The following is a 16,185-nucleotide window of genomic DNA, read 5'->3' on the forward strand; positions in this document are numbered from 1 at the left end:
CTCTCCCCCTTGCTCTCCCTCCTCCCCCTCTCTCCCCCTTGCTCTCCCTCCCCCCTCTCCCCCCTTGCTCTCCCTCCTCCCCCTCTCCCCCCTTGCTCTCCCTCCTCCCCCTCTCTCCCCCTTGCTCTCCCTCCTCCCCCTCTCTCCCCCTTGCTCTCCCTCCTCCCCCCTCTCTCCCCCTTGCTCTCCCTCCTCCCCCTCTCTCTCCCCTTGCTCTCCCTCCTCCCCCTCTCTCCCCCTTGCTCTCCCTCCTCCCCCCTCTCCCCCCTTGCTCTCCCTCCTCCCCCTCTCTCCCCCCTTGCTCTCCCTCCTCTCCTGCTTTCCCCTCTCTCTCTCACTCACCCACACCCTCCCTCACCATTCTCCCTCCCTCTCTTGCCTTCCCTCGCCCCTCTCTCTTGCTCGCCCTCCCTCATGTTCACTCCCCTCTCTCTCACCTCATCCCTCTCTCTCTCTATCTCCTGCGTTCACCCCTCTCCCTTATCCCTCTCTCTTGCTTTCCCTTTCTCTCCTTCTCTCCCTCCCTCTCTCACTAGCTGACTCGCTGGCCCCTCCCTCTCACCCCTCTCTCTTGCTGGCCCCCCCATCTCTTGCCCCTCTGAGTCTCTCACCTATCATTTTTTTTTTCTGCATGGAGTGTTTGTCCCTCACCTGCTATGGGATCTGCCAAGGTCCCCATGTAGGAGCAGATTCCAACAATATGTATACATATATGTATGCACATGTATATGTACATGTGTGTACATGCATATATGTGTGTGTTTGTGAGTGTGTGCATCTTTAAAGTAAATATAAGACATAATATTAATTAAAGAGTGATACCAACCGTCTGGAGTTTGCTCCTTTGGGGCCAGGGGAGAAATTTTACTTGTTTGCTTATTTTTGTTTTTTACTCACAGTGAAGGTTACATTCATAATGAGTACTACCTCAGTGATTGTAGAACATGAGACATTTTCCAGAGACCCCCCCTTCCAAAACAAACAAACAAACAAAAGAGCTGTCTTCTCACTGACTGCCTCAACTCAGTTTCTCCCTGGCCTCTTCCCAAGCAGTTCTTTAGTAAGCCAGGGGAACTGGAGTGCTACATTTCAGCTCCTCGGGATCAAGACCCTGCACCCCAGAGGTGCGATTCCTACTGGACCCTACGTTAGGAGTAGACCAAAGAGACAACGTGCTAGCTTGCAACTGGGGGAGTCACTAGTAAGCGAGGCGCAAGAGATACAGACGCACCCTGGTTAGACTCTGGCAGACACAGAGTTAAGATCCTACACAGATGACCCGTGTGACAAGTGTCAGACGGGTTCAGAAGCTTGAACAAGCAGGAAGCGTTTCCTAGAGGAAGCAGTCCCATTTCATTTCTTGGCCTTGGCCTGGGCAACCGCGGCTCCCACAGTTTTTTGGGTTTTGTTTGTTTGGCTTTTTTGTTGTTTTGGTTTGGTTTGGTTTTTTGAGACAGGGTTTCTCTATATTGTTTTGGAAGCTGTCCTGGAACTCGCCCTGTAGACCATGCTGGCCTCGGACTCAGAGATCCGCCTGCCTCTACTTCCCAAGTGCTGGGACTAAAGGTGTGCGCCTCCACATCCAGGTGACTAGAAATTCTTGTTCAACTCATAAACAATGGGAAGCAGCTGGTGGTTCCCACCCCATGATGGCCTCTTTTGGGAGCCCCTTCTGATATTCAGCCATGCTGGGAAGGCTGTTGCCATGGCTATAGTTATAATGCCGCCCCCCACATACGCATTCCTAATCCTTCAGACTCTCAGAGGACAGCTGATTCCCAGTGAGGCCTGCACCCCTGCAGCCTTGCTGGTGCTGCTGTTGAGGGGTGGGATCTCACTGAGAGCATCTTACCGGCGCTGGTCCTCACCACACTTGATAGCAGCTTCTTTACTGAGCATGACAAAAGGCTGACGGTGCATCTCACAAGGCCCGGCGTCCTCGGTCGCATCTGCGCGACAGCGTCCGACACACCCAGAGCATCCAATTGTTGGGCTTTCTTTTCTTTCTATTTTTGCACCACGGTGAGGCAGGTCAGATTCACAGCCAGCATCTCACAGCACCCACCACAGTGTGCTTCAGCTCCTCGTGGCCCCCAGGTTCAGTCACCAGTCGCTTCAGTGTCCGGGTTCTCCAGATATTCCCACTCAGCCAGATTGGCAGCAGCTTACAGAGAGTCATGGTGAGATTCAGCCATGACTCAAAAATTGTGTTTTGCTTATTTTTATCTCATGGGCATCTAATGGTAGTTGGTATTTATATATCTTCCTGAAAACTCCCCCTTTAAAATACGCAGGATGGCTTGGAGGGTCTTTGGGTCATTAATGACCACCATATCTAACTTCATCATAGTTACTCCATTCACACCAACCCTGAAAACCACTGCCACCCTCTCCAGGCCCCGGTAGCCACCCACCCACTGCCAGCCTCTAGATTTGCCTAGCTGAGACCTGGAAGTGGACTCAGATAAGAGGGGTGTGTCAAATGGCCAAGGACATGACCATCATCTCTACTCCAGCTGCCATAGCCTCTGTGGACAGGTCTGTGCTCCCAGGAAAGAGTTTCCACAGAGGTACAAACACAGCTTTAGCGGACCATGAACTCCCGACGGGAAATATCTGAACTTGGTAAACAGTACACTCAGACAAAAGCAACCCGAAGTACGGATCCTCTGGAACAGTTAACTTCTGAAGTGTGTTCTGCCAGACCATGGAGTCTGTTTGGAGACGGGAGGTACAGACCAAGCTCCTTCGTCTACCCTAATTAACCATTAAATACGCACACGAGTTCTCCATCTAGGTGCATAAGGCAGATGGAGCTAATTGCCAGCCTAGAGGAGAATCAGTGCCAGCCAATGAGCTGGGCACTTGCTTCCCACCAGCCTTGCAACAGAAGGGCTATTAGGACGAGGAGACGAGACTCTGCAGGTTTCAACAGTGTAGCCAAGGGCAGCTGTATCCCTCGAATGTGAAAATGCTAAGTAATGGTCAAAAGGAGAGCAGAGAGACCAGGTTTTCTGTGCCCAAAGCTTAGTTTTGAGGGGAGGCTCACAACACTTATTCAGTTAGTAGACATTGGATTTGGCTCCATTTTGGGCTATTATGAGTTATGCTGAATATATATATACATATATATGTATATGTTGGCTATACTGTTGAAACCCACTGAGTCTCATCTCCTCAATCTCCTAATATGCTGAACACATAAGTTACGTGAACTTTCTTTTTTCTAAACAATATTATTATCATGCAATAATATAATACAAAATTTTATGCTATTATTGTAGGGGTGTGAGGTGGTTACATATGCCATGGGACACGTGTGGAGCTCAGATGACAATTTTATGGAGTTTATTTCCCTTTTCCCTTTGTGTGGATCCCAGGGACTGTGTTTTATCCCTGACCAAACTTGGCTTCCAGGTTACAATCCGTCATGGAGGAAAACCAGAGCAGGAGCTCAAGACTAGAACCTGGAGGCAGGAACTGAAGCAGAGACCGTGGTAGATGCTGTTTATTTCCATGCTTCCCAAGTCCCACTAGCCTAGGAACAGCACTGACCACAATGGACCCTTGCACCTCCTTTAGCAATTAAGAAAATGCCCCACACAGATACTAAGAATGGACAGGCCAACCTGATGGAGGCAGTTCTTCAGCTGAGGTTGCCTCTTCCCAGGTGACTCTGGCTTGTGTCAAGTTGACAAAACAAACAAAATCCGGTACATTCTTTGGTGACTGAATGCTTGTACATCATGCATTTCTATCAGATTCACCTCCGTTATCCTTTCTTATGGCCCTCCCATTTCCTCGGAACATCTTAATCCCAATCCTTCCCCTCCTACTTCATGTCTTTTCTAAAAAGACCTGCCGAGTTTAATTATGTTTGCTTGCATGAGTACCTGGACAAGTTGTCAGTGGCTACACCACTGAAGAAAAACAATGTCTCCTCCTCTTCCAACTGTCATGAACTATCAATAGCTCAACAAGAAGTGGGACCTTTTGGGCCCCTCCCCATCATGATGGACTGGCATCTGGTCCCAACGAAGATCTCATACAGGCAGTCACAGCTGCTATGAGTCCAGAGTGCCGCAGCCATGTCACGGCCAGAAGACAGAGTTTCACATCACTCCTCCCCATCCTCCCAGTCTCACATTCTTCTGCTCCTTCTGTGATAATCCCTGAGCCAGGCGGGGGTGAGGCAGATGCCCCGTTAGGGCAGAACGCTCAGTACTTTGATCAGTTATGAGCCTCTACATTAACTAAGGCTTGAAAGAATAGCACACTACCAGAACAATGTAGTTCTGTTTTCTGAGACAGTGACTCCTGTAACCTAGGCTGTCCCCCAACTCTCTATGTAGCCACGTATGATTCTGAACTATGTGTCACCCACCTACAATTCCCAAGTGCTGAGATGGCAGCCCCATGCAGCACCACATCCCATTTATATAGTGCTGGGGGTGGAACCCAAGGCTTCATTCATGTCAGACAAGCACTAAACCACCTACGCTATATCCCATTCCTTCTCTGCATGACTTTAGACACATTCTTTTGTTTGTCAGTTTCTTTGTTGGAGGCTGTCCTGCAACTCACTCTGTAGACCAGGCTGGCCTAGAACGCACAGAGATCTGCCTGCCTCTGCCTCCCAAGTGCTAGGATTAAAGGCCTGTGCCACCACCTCCTGGCTAGACACAGTCTTTAACATCATGTACTTAAGACTAACTCTATAAGGAAGGATGCTAACCATCTGTATTCTGTAAATATATGTTTCTTTATTGGTTGATGAATAAAGCTGTTTCGGCCAGTGGACAGGCAAGATGTAGCCAGGCAGGAAGTATGGGCAGGGCTTCCAGACTAGGAGAATTCTGGGAAGAGGAACACAAAGGGTGAATTGCCAGCAAGGTACCATGTAGCTACCGGGAAGATAGGATACCCGATCATTCTCTGGTAAGCCAAAAAACCACGAGGAAATACATAGATTAATAGAAACCGGTTAATAATTAAGAGAAAGCTAACCAATAAGACATCTGAGCCATTGGCCAAACAGTTTATAATTAATATAAGCCTCTGTGTGTGCTTATTTGGGACTAAATGGCTGTGGGACCCTGTGGGACAAAAACTTCTGTCAGCAAATGGCACTCAACATTTGGCAAGAATTTCCACATAAAACCTGACAAAAATCCGGGCGGGGGTGGCACATGCTTTTAATCCCAGCACTCAGGAGGCAGAAGCACTGTGAGTTCAAGACCAGCCTGGTCTACAGAGCAAGTTCCAGGACAGTCTCCAAAGCCACAAAGATACCCTGTCTTGAAAAACCAAAACAAACAAACAAAAAAAAAACTGACAAAAGCCTAAAAAGGTTTTCAAACCCACAGAAAGGGAGTCACAGTGGGCTCCTAGTCTCACAGCCTCATGCAGGCCATGGTGCAGAGATGCTGTGGTGTTCGGGCTTGAGCACAGCATGCTGCGTGGCAGATTTAGCTTTTACTCATACAGACAGAAAAGGTTTATGGGCAGTGTGCTACAAGCTGCTTGATGGCGGCATAGACCAGTGTTGAGGCCGTGAGCACAGCTCCCAGAGCTGGTGGTAAACATACCCCGGCCATGTTGGAAAGCCTAGCTGTGTGGAGACAGCAGTCAAAACCTCTGCTTTAATCCGAGTCATGGTGTTTAGCAGATTAAATCTCATGGTCCAAAAAAGATAGAGATATACAGTAAAGACTGATTCAGATGAAGAAAATCCTCTAAAACAGTTTACAATGTGTTTAAAACATATGCACAGGCTTGGGAGAGAAAAGAAACATGATAGAGTCCTTTAAAAAGAAATAGAGTAGCCAGGCAGTGGTGGTACATGCCTTTAATCCCAGCACTCAGGAGGCAGTGGTGAATGGATGCCACATGAGACTACAGCTTCCTTGAATTTCCCTAAATCTAACGTTGTCACAGGCTTCCGTGTACCTGTTATAGAATCTCCTTCATAGAACTTCCTGTAAAGTTATTATATATTAAAGGTGGTTTTCTTCAGACCTTAGAAGCTGGGCAGTGGTGTCGCATGCCTTTAATCCCAGCACTCAGGAGGCAGAGGCAGGTGAATCTCTGTGAGTTCAAGACCAGCCTGGTCTACAGAGTGAGTTCCAGGACAGCCTCCAAAGCCACAGAGAAACTCTGCTGGGCCTAAGAAAGGCTCGGACGCGAGACCCAGTGCAAGCTTCTAAACCTGACTTGAGTTTAGGGCTCAGATGTGATGCCCAGTGTAAGCTCCTGAACCTGGCTAGAGTTTGGCGACCTGTCTCTGACCTGTAACCTCCACTCCGGGGTGACTCAGCCAGACCTGATGTAAGGTTGCCCCCTGCCTAGCTACCTGCCCACTTAGTGGAATGTTATTGGCCCTTCCTCCTCATGTCACCTTACCCTAGCCTATGCTTCCCATCCCCTACCTCAGCCCTATATAAGTTCCCGCCTGTTGGAATAAATTGAGATCCTCCTTCGACAGACTCCCGACTCAGTGTGTATGTTTTTCTCCCCGGTAACTAATGGTGGGGAGGGTCTGAGTCATCAACACTCACCATTCTGCTTAGCCCTCCCCCCAAAGAGACCTGCTGGACCAACCCTTTCCCTGCTCTACCTGCTGGGAGGACCCTGCAAAACTCTGCCTTGAAAAGCAAAAACAAACAAACAAACAAACAAAAAAAGATCTTAGAGTGTTCATTTTTAACCTTGAAATGCAATGCTGATTTTGGTTCTCTATATAATTCCTCAATCTGGGTTTAAATATATCTATAATCTGTTTAATAAGTTTTTCTAAGGCCTGTATCTTAGCACTCATATCAACCAATATTTTTAGAGATAAACCAAGAATTATCAAAAGGACAACAAACATTATCAAAATGACAATTAACAGTATGTCAACCATGGTTGATTACCCCTTCATTTAATTTTTCCATTTTTAAACCATCCATTATGTAATCAGATGCAGCTCTAATTTTCTCCATTTTAATAGTGCTTTCCTTATTTTTAGTGTGTGTGTGTGAAAAAAAACCTCTCTCTCTCTCTCTTTTTAACTAATCCCTTCTTTTAAGAATTCCCAATAAACTTACCAAACCTGCCGACAGAGTCAGCACAGCTCGTGGCCATGAGCTGAGCATGTCAGCCTGAGGAGAGGGGCTCTAGGAGAAGCCGGAAAGCCTCCTGAGTTTGGGTGCAGCTGAAGACTGCTTAGAAAAGCTACAACCAAAAATCCCACACTTGCTCAAGGATTTGAAGAAAAAAACCTAGCTGGTTAGGCAGGGACTCAGAAGGAGCTCACTCAGGCAGGAGTCCCACCTACAGCTCAGACTTGGCCTGGGCCTATAGCCCCAAAGCAGCTTTTTCATGAATTCATACTTTAATGTTGGGTGCCAATACTTTGATAGGATTTGCTCAGGAGGCAGAGGCAGGAGGATCTCTGTGAGTTCGAGGCCAGCCTGGTCTACATAGTGAGTTCCAGGATAGCCAAAAATACACAGAGAAACCCTGTCTCAAAAAACCAAAACATAAAAAATAAAAACAAAAGAAATAGAGTAATAAAAAAGGCTACATAAAGATGGAAAATACACAGAGAGTCTGGATACTGTATGTTATTGTACTGTCTTTGAATTGTTTGATTGCTGGGGAAGGAGCAACAGTTGCTAAAAGACATTTGATTATAAATGCTGGTAGATTAATCTAACCCACATATTTTGAAAATGCCTTGACTTCAAAATTTAAGTCTAAGGACAAGTTACTTTGGAAAAAAGGTTCTCCTTTTGTTTCCACAGAAGATGGAAATCTGTGGATTCCTTCCAGACTAATATGGTTTGATCAATCAAGGCCCCCTGAAGCAGTGGCCCAGGTGATCCAACATCCAAAACAGCTGAGACCACACAGCCTCACAGACCACTACAGCCAGGACTTGGCCAGGGTTCTGGCTTTTCTTAGTATCCCCATGGAATTGACAGCAGCTCCAAATAGCAGGAAGAAGTTTGGAGTTAGAAGAAAGAGAAAGGGAGAGGAGGACAGGAGAGAGCAGGAAGATCGAGTCATGGGAAGAATAGAGGAGAGCAAAAAAGAGATACCACAATGGAGGGAACCATCAAGGTTTAAAGAGAAATCTGGCACTAGGGAAATGTCCAGAGATCTACATGGTTGACCCCAACTAACAATCTAAGCAATAGTCTGAGAGATACCTTAAAAGCCCTTCTCCGATAATGAGATTGATGACTACCTTACATGCCATCCTAGAGCCTTCATCCAGTAGCTGATGGAAGCAGAAGCAGATACCCACAGCTAAACACTGAGCTGAACTCTGGAATTCAGCTGCAGAGAGGGAAGAGTGATGAGCAAAGGGGTCAGGATCAGGCTGGAGAAACCCATAGAGACAGCTGACCTGAACAAGGGGGAGCTCATGGATCCCAGACTGACAGCTGGGAAACCCGAATAGGATTGCTCCAGACCTCCTGAATGAGGATGTTAGTTTGGAGGTCTGGTTAATCTATGGGGCCTCTGGTAGTGGACCAGTATTTATCCCTAATACACGAATGGACTTTGGGAGCCCACTCCACATAGAGGGATACTCTCAGCCTAGACACATGGGGGAGGCTCTAGGTCCTGCTCCAAATTATATAATAGACTTTGAATACTCCCCCATGGAATGGGATAGAGGGTCAGTGGGGAGCAGGGGAGGAGGGGAGGGAGAAGGAACTGGGATTGACATGTGAAAGAAGCTTGTTTCTAATTTAAATTTTTTAAAAAAGGGGGGAAAACTTTCAAAGACCTACAGAATATGGCATTCAAAATTATTTATTAGGGTTTTCCATGACGATGAGACACTACTGTTCCTAGCACCACCAATTACATCAGAGAGGAAGATTTGATCAAAGGAACTCATAGAGTTTGCCTTCAACAAGGCAGTGATAGCTATTTGGATAAGAAACTGCTCTTGCCTGGACTACTTAACTGCAAGTTGTCCAAACTGGACAAGCAGGTTATAAAGAAAAGTGACTGCTGAACTTGCCAAAGGACAGGATGGTCCTTCACGGTTCCTGCTTCATCAAAAAGTCTGCCAGACACTATGCTATGGCCCATGGGCTGAATACAGATGGTCCAACATTACAGAGGAACTTTGGGTGACTGTCCAGACAGCAAGAAGTCTCTGTCAATTCTATATATTATCCTTCTGAGGTCTTTGATGGAGTTGAAGACAGATAGTTATGGTTATGGTTTTCCTTAGTTAAGGTAAAGGTAAGTCACATTTAAAACTTTAGATTCAGGCCGGGCGTTGGTGGCGCACGCCTTTAATTCCAGCACTCGGGAGGCAGAGGCAGGCGGATCTCTGTGAGTTCAAGGCCAGCCTGGTCTACAATGGAAGTTCCAGGAGTCTCCAAAACATGTCTCAAAAAAGCCAAAAAAAAAAAAAGAAAGAAAAACAAAAAGGAGAGAGATAGCCAATAAGAAGCCTGAGCCATCGGCCAAACAGTTTATAATTAATATAAACCCTGTGTGTTTATTTGGGACTAAATGGCTGTGGGACTGGGCAGGAAGGAACTTCTGTCAATGAATGCCCACCTTATATAGTGTTCAAATAAGTAATTATCTAAAGTATGGAATGGTGGCGATTATATCAACAGATGAATGGGTGAAGAAAATGTGTATTCAGGATGAAATGGCTCAGTAAGTAATGTAGCTGCCATGCCAGCATGAGGACCTGAGTTTGGATCCTTAGTACCCACATTAAAAAGAGTTAAAAGACCAAGCATGGTGGTGTGTATCTATAACCCTAGCTCACAACAAGGGTAGAGACCAGAGGATCCCCGGAGCTCACTGGCCAGACAGTGTAGCCTATTGGTGAGCTTTGGCTCAGTAAGATACCCAGTCTCAAAACATAAGGTAGAGGGTAGACACATACCTTTAACTCAAGTACCTGGGAAGCTGAAGGGAGTCTATCTCTGTGTGCCTGAGGTCAGCTTGGTCTACATAGAGAGTTGAATTACATGAGTCCTTGTCTCAAAATGAGATAAAGTGAAAAACAAGATGCAGAAGAATAAAGGTAGACATCAAGATTGATTGACTTCTGGTTTCTACACATGTCTTCATAGTGTTACACACACACACACACACACACACAGGCATACAAACACACATATATATTATATAATATATGTATATGGGGAGCCATAGAAATAGAAGAGCAACTATTAGAATGGGAACCAACAGGGGAGGGAAGAGAAATAAGAGAGGGTAATGCAAAGGTAACTGTGAGCAAAATTCATGCTAGTCATGTATGGAATTGCCATAAACCCATCATTTGTACAATGATGTACACACATGTATGCATAGATTCATATATGTCTTTATAGGGATATTGCAGGGAGAGAACTCATTATGTTTCTCTGGCTGTCCTGGAACTCACTATCACAGACCAGGCTGGCCTTGAACTGATAGACACCTGCCTCCCTCTACTGGGATTAAAGGAATGCACCACAATGATGGGCTAATATCTATATTTTGAAGACTAGTTTCTGAGAGGGTGCTGGAGAGATGGCTCAGTGGTTAAGAGTACTTTCTGTCTAATCATGAGGGCTGGTGTTTGGATCTCAGCACCCACATAATATCTTACAAATGTCTGTAACTCGAGGTCTGCTGAGTCCAAAGCCTTTTTCTGGCCTCCATGGATACACAGATACATACACAAACATGCTCAGACACACACACACACACACACACACACACACACAAATAAATAAATCTTAAAAAAAGAATAATGTCTGGCAAGGGGGAACACTGGTAGTGCTACCTGATCCAGACACCAAGCCATCCATGTCCGCTGCACACCATTTCCTCCAGCCTCTTTGTGCAGGTGTGTGTGCGCCAAGCATGACAAGCTCTCCACTGCCTTTAAGGATACTGGGAGCACTTCCTTCCTGCTTCAGCTCTGGCCCATCCTTACAGAGACAGATTAATGAAGAGCTAATGAGCCTGTGTTTCCAGGCTCTCTGGCAATCAGGCTGATTGATGGCTGGATGAGGATGCTGCCTTCTCATTACTGTTTGGTCCGGGCCTGGTCAGCCGCACCTGTAACGGTGCTAGTTCCATTTGGTACCACGAGCCTGCCTACATTTCTTACAAGAAACATTCCAGGGGAGAAAAGGAAAATTTGCTCCCCCAAACAGAGGGCAAACAACTTCTATATTTTCTTAGTAAAAAATAGTGTCTTGACATTTGTGTAATTTCTTGCTTGCCTCCCAGGAATTGCTTTGGAGGAGAACTGATAATCAATGAATAAACGGATCCCTGCTTCCTGTGCTCTTGGGGCTGCTAATGGAGTTGACCCCATTAGCAGAAGTTCATCTTCAAGCCCCATACCCATCTTGCAGCACCTACACTGTGACCAAGCACTAGGACTCTCTGTTGCTGCTAAAAATACCCAGACATCTCTCTCCTTCTCCCAGAAGTTCTCAACTCTGGCCATGAATCAGAATCACTTGGGAAGCTTTAAAAACCACTGGCTCAGCTGGTCTACGGTGACACACCTTAATCCCAACACTCGGGAGGCAAAGGCAGGTGAATCTCTGTGGGTTTAAGGCCAGCCTGGTCTACAGAGTGAGTTCCAGGATAGCCAGGTCTTTTACACAGAGAAACCCTGTCTTGAAAAGCCAAAAACCAAACATAACAAACAAAACACTGACTCCCAGTCTGTGTCTAAGAGAGCCCGATGCCATTGGTCGACATAGCAAGCCCCCAGCCAAAAAAAAAATGTCAGAAGTCTCATTCAAACCCCTTTCTACTTCAGCATCTCTCAAAGCTATTTGACTCACCTTTACCTTTGTTTTCGCTCCCCCTCTCCACAATACAAGTATCCCTGAAATACTTCTAGAAAGCAATTTTCCATAGCGTTCAAGTTTTTACTGGCACAGATGCTATCACTGTTTATAAAAACGGATTTTGTAGTCTTGCCGGCTGTGTATAATCAGTAGGTAACAAATTTTAAAGAAAACAATGACTTTCTTTTTTCCGGAGCCTCCTAATTCTAAAACTTAACCTGGTTAATGTGCTGTAAATAGCTCTAGCATCATCAGATTGCTTCTGTGTTTTGGATTTGCATGAAAACATAATAGCAATCAAACGCATTCTATTCACAAAGTTTACATTTAATGCTGTGAGGAGTTGTACTTTTATCAGCCCGTTGAGCACTAAGACTCAATTTGAGTACACAAATCATGTTGCAAGACAAAATAATAGCCTTCAAAGTCTGTTGCAATGTATTATGAGTGGAACATTATCAAAATAACTGGGCACCACAGTAGTGCATCTCTTCTTGACATGTGAATGTAAAATGTTCCCATAAAAATGATTAAGAATGGAGAACAAATAATTACAGGTATTTTCCTTGTCCTTTGTTTGGCAGAAAATACACAGGAGTAGTAATGAAAATTGGTTTAGGCTAAGACCACTCCCTTACATAACACAATGGTTCCACAATAAATGTTGAAAGTTTTGGTTGGGTGGCTACCCCAGAATTGCCCATCACTTTGTCAGTGAAGGTCAACACAGAATGACCTGCCTGTTTTCTAACTGGCAATTGGCATAACATTATAACTATGAATTTAGGAATACAACTTGACAATCTTAGATGAGAGACGGTGTATCCAGAAAGAGAAGAGGAAAAGAGGAGGCTGGGGCACGCCCTGTGAATGATGGGTTTAGTGTATGGCTACTGATGGATAGGGAGATGTAAGCCTGGAATTCTGGGATAATCTGGCTTGATAATAGCAAAGATAAAGATAAATACAGGGAAGGCCACCTTTTAAAGTCAGAGGAAAGGAGGTGACATACAACTTTAATCCCAGCACTTGTAGGGCAGAGACAGGTAGATCTCTATGAATTCAAAACCAGACTGGGCTACGTAGTAAGCTCTAGGCCAGCCAAGGCTGCATGGAGAGAACCATCTCAAAATGAATGAATGAATGAATGAATGAATGAATGAAGGCTAAGATAGAAGCTAGGTGTTATGTACACATGGGTAATCCCAGAGTTTAAGAGCCTGGGGCAGATGAGGAGTTTGACCACTGGCCTACTTAATGAGCCCTGTGCCAACCTCACAAAGCAAGAATGTGGTTAATAAATAAATAAAAAGCAAATAAGCAAGCAAGCTTAGAAAGAGAATTGAATATGGGAAATGGAATTAGACTCATTGACTTGTTACCAACTGGATCAAATTGGAAGTTAGCAGAGCTTCTGCCATTAGGTAGAGAAGAGGTTTGATTCCTCTCACAGTCAGAACAGCTACAGTCAGACACAGGCATCTAGAGAGGAGAGCGTGAGGTGAGGAGTCCCCCTCCTCAGTTCTCTACCTTATCTTTCATTGTCCCCAACAAACCTAGGATCTACCTCTGCAGCCATCACCACCCTTAGACTAAGTATCCGTTAGTCACCCAGGCAAGAGCATGTTCCTGAACACGATCTCACCCTCTCGATGTATAGCAACTGCCGATGACTTTAGTCAGAGACTCGGATTTTCCTGTTTTATTCTGCAGCACATTCTGTTTCCTTTTTTATTACTATTACTTACTGTGTATGAGTGTTTTGCGTGGATGTGTGTCTATGTACCTCACGTGTGCCAGGTGCTCTTGGTGACCAAGACAGGGTGTCAGATCTCCTAGAAGTGGAGTTACAAATGGTTGTGAAGCGCCATGTGGTTGCTGGGAATTGAACTCCGGTCCTCTGGAAGAGCAGCCAGAGCTCTTAACCACTCTCTGTCTCTCCAACTCCAGCACATTCCTTTTATAGTGAAACAAAAAAATCATAATTTACTATGTGTGGCGGTACTCACCTTTGATTCCAGGAGGCCAGGGCAGATGGGTATCTGTGAGTTTCAAGTAAACAAACAAAAAGTAATCCTGCCCCCATGATACACAGGAACATACCCCATAGAACTTTGTCAAATAAGCTGTAACATTTCATTCTATTTTTACATAAGCTTGAAGCCTTTTAAATCAGTACCACTGTGTGTATGAGTGAACTAGTGTGATGCTAAGCAAATGCTCTCTACTTCTAGTCTTCTAAGTTTTAAAACAATTTGCACTAAGGCAATATTGAGGTATCTGTGATATGTATTTATTAGTTGTTTTCACATAGAGGTTAATGAATATATTGTAGCTAAGACACACATCAAAGACTTCTAACAGTCTAAGTGTGCTCCAGACAGCTGCTGTGCAACACACCACCAATAGGATATTAAGCATCTCAGACTTCGTTGAAGGCATGGATCCGGAGTGTAGCACACTGACAGAGTGCTTACCTAGCATGTATAAAGCCCTGGGCTCAATGCCAGCAAGACTAAAGTTTGTTGTTGTGGAGGGTATCGTTCATCAAGCAGACAAAACCCACAAAGTGAAACAAAGAAACATTTGGAGACAACTGATTTGTTTATTATCTTGATTGTGGTGATAACATATATGTGCATATATGTTCCAACTCACCAAATTGTATACATTATCTCTAATTTCTTTTATACCATTTATACTTCAATGAAACTAGAAAAATATATTTCAATCATTATTGACTCACATTATTGAACAGAGAAAAAAGAAGAAAAAATTCTGAAATAGCGCTACTAGGTAGCCCTGCCTGGCCTAGAATTCACTATGTATGGACCAGATTAGCTTCGAACTCACTGTTAGGAATAATGTAAAGTGGGTTGAGACTGCAGATGGAAGCTCCCTGGTTCTGCGCAGTGGTGACCGTCAGGATCGGGTGGTTCCGGGCAGGTGATGGACAGCAGGTGGTTGGGGAAACAAGAGACCTGTAGACGTGATCCATATTGAAAGTTTTATTGAGGGGGAGGTAAGAAAATAAGGCAAAGAGACACAGAGATAGAGGGAGGACTAAAGAGAAGAGGGAGACAGGTAAAGTCCTGTCTGCCCCAGGGGAACAGCATGGGAGAGAGAGTGTAAGTGGGCAGAGGGGAGGGGTCTTTCTATTAAAGGGGTCCTTTGCACCTGCATGCAGACTATGTAGCCATGGAGCCCTGGGCTGACCAGGGTACTGCCTGAGTGCATTTTGCCAAGTGACAGGAGCAGACCAGCATAGTGCCTGAATCCTTACACTCACCAAGATCTGCCTGTCTCTACCTCCCATTTGCTGGTATTAAAGGTGTGTGTCACTACTCTCAGCAACACCCATAACTTCTTTTATAATTATATTCTCTAAAATATTTATGAGAATAACATTGATCTACATTCTTGCAAAACTTAAAAAAAGTATGTTTATCTTATGAGTATGAATGTTTTGCTTGCGTGTGTGCCACGTGTGTGCCTGGCGCCTGTGGTGTTCATAAGAGGGCGCCAGATCCCCTGCAACCGGAGTTACAGACGATTGTGAATTATCATGTTGGTGCTGGGAACCAAACCCAGTCAGTGTCTCTGGAAGAGCAGCTAATGCTCTTAATCACTGAGTCATGTAACCAGCCCCTCTAACAAAACCTTTTCGTGTCTAGCTTAGTAATTGGGCAGCTGCAGCCAGCATGGTGGCAAAAGGCTGTAACTCCAGGACATTGAAGGCAGACACATGAGGACCACAAGGACTGCCTGACTACAAAATAAGAAAATATCATATCCATATCATACCCCCACACACACACATACCACCCTCTTAATTTTGAAAAGGTGACCATGGCGGTTCACACGGTAATCCCAATATTCAGGAGGACAAGGCAGAAAGATTAAAAATGTTAGCAACATTTGAATGTTGTAATAAATCCTACAACCAAAATGTCACCGTACATGAAAGGAATAGAATGGCTCACATCTCTAATTCCAGGACTCTGGAGTCAAGGCAGGAGGGCTGATGTGAATCCAGAATCACTCTGGTCTCCATAATAAGTTTCAGGCCAATCAGTTTGGCAAACAATGTGAAACTCTCTCTGGGAGAAAACAACAGCAGCTAGAATCCTCTATCAGCTTCCATATGTCACTATACATAATGTGCATGAATGGCCTAATTAGAGTTTAAAAGGCAAATGTTTTCACATTATTACATGTGTGTGACCATGAAAAGATCTTGAGTATGCCCAGGAAACACCAGACCACTCTGTGTGAATCAGCAATTTACTTAATATTTTATTTGTTTATTAAGAATTGGCACACGCTGAAAGAAAGCACTTTGATTCATTAAAAAAAA

At 44.9% G+C, this 16,185-nt stretch overlaps 1 long non-coding RNA gene across 1 annotated transcript in view; it reads right to left on the reverse strand.

Moving 5' to 3' along the window:
* The window catches only part of LOC121140375, a 53,191-nt gene that overhangs the window by 36,270 nt on the left and 736 nt on the right, over positions 1-16,185 (reverse strand). The window contains exon 2 of the long non-coding RNA XR_005877178.1: positions 14,682-14,809. This is a non-coding gene — a long non-coding RNA (uncharacterized LOC121140375). The remainder of the gene's footprint in view (positions 1-14,681; positions 14,810-16,185) is intronic.

The sequence above is a fragment of the Mesocricetus auratus genome, unplaced genomic scaffold (genome assembly GCF_017639785.1).
Source record: "Mesocricetus auratus isolate SY011 unplaced genomic scaffold, BCM_Maur_2.0 Super-Scaffold_100004, whole genome shotgun sequence".
NCBI lineage: Eukaryota > Metazoa > Chordata > Mammalia > Rodentia > Cricetidae > Mesocricetus > Mesocricetus auratus.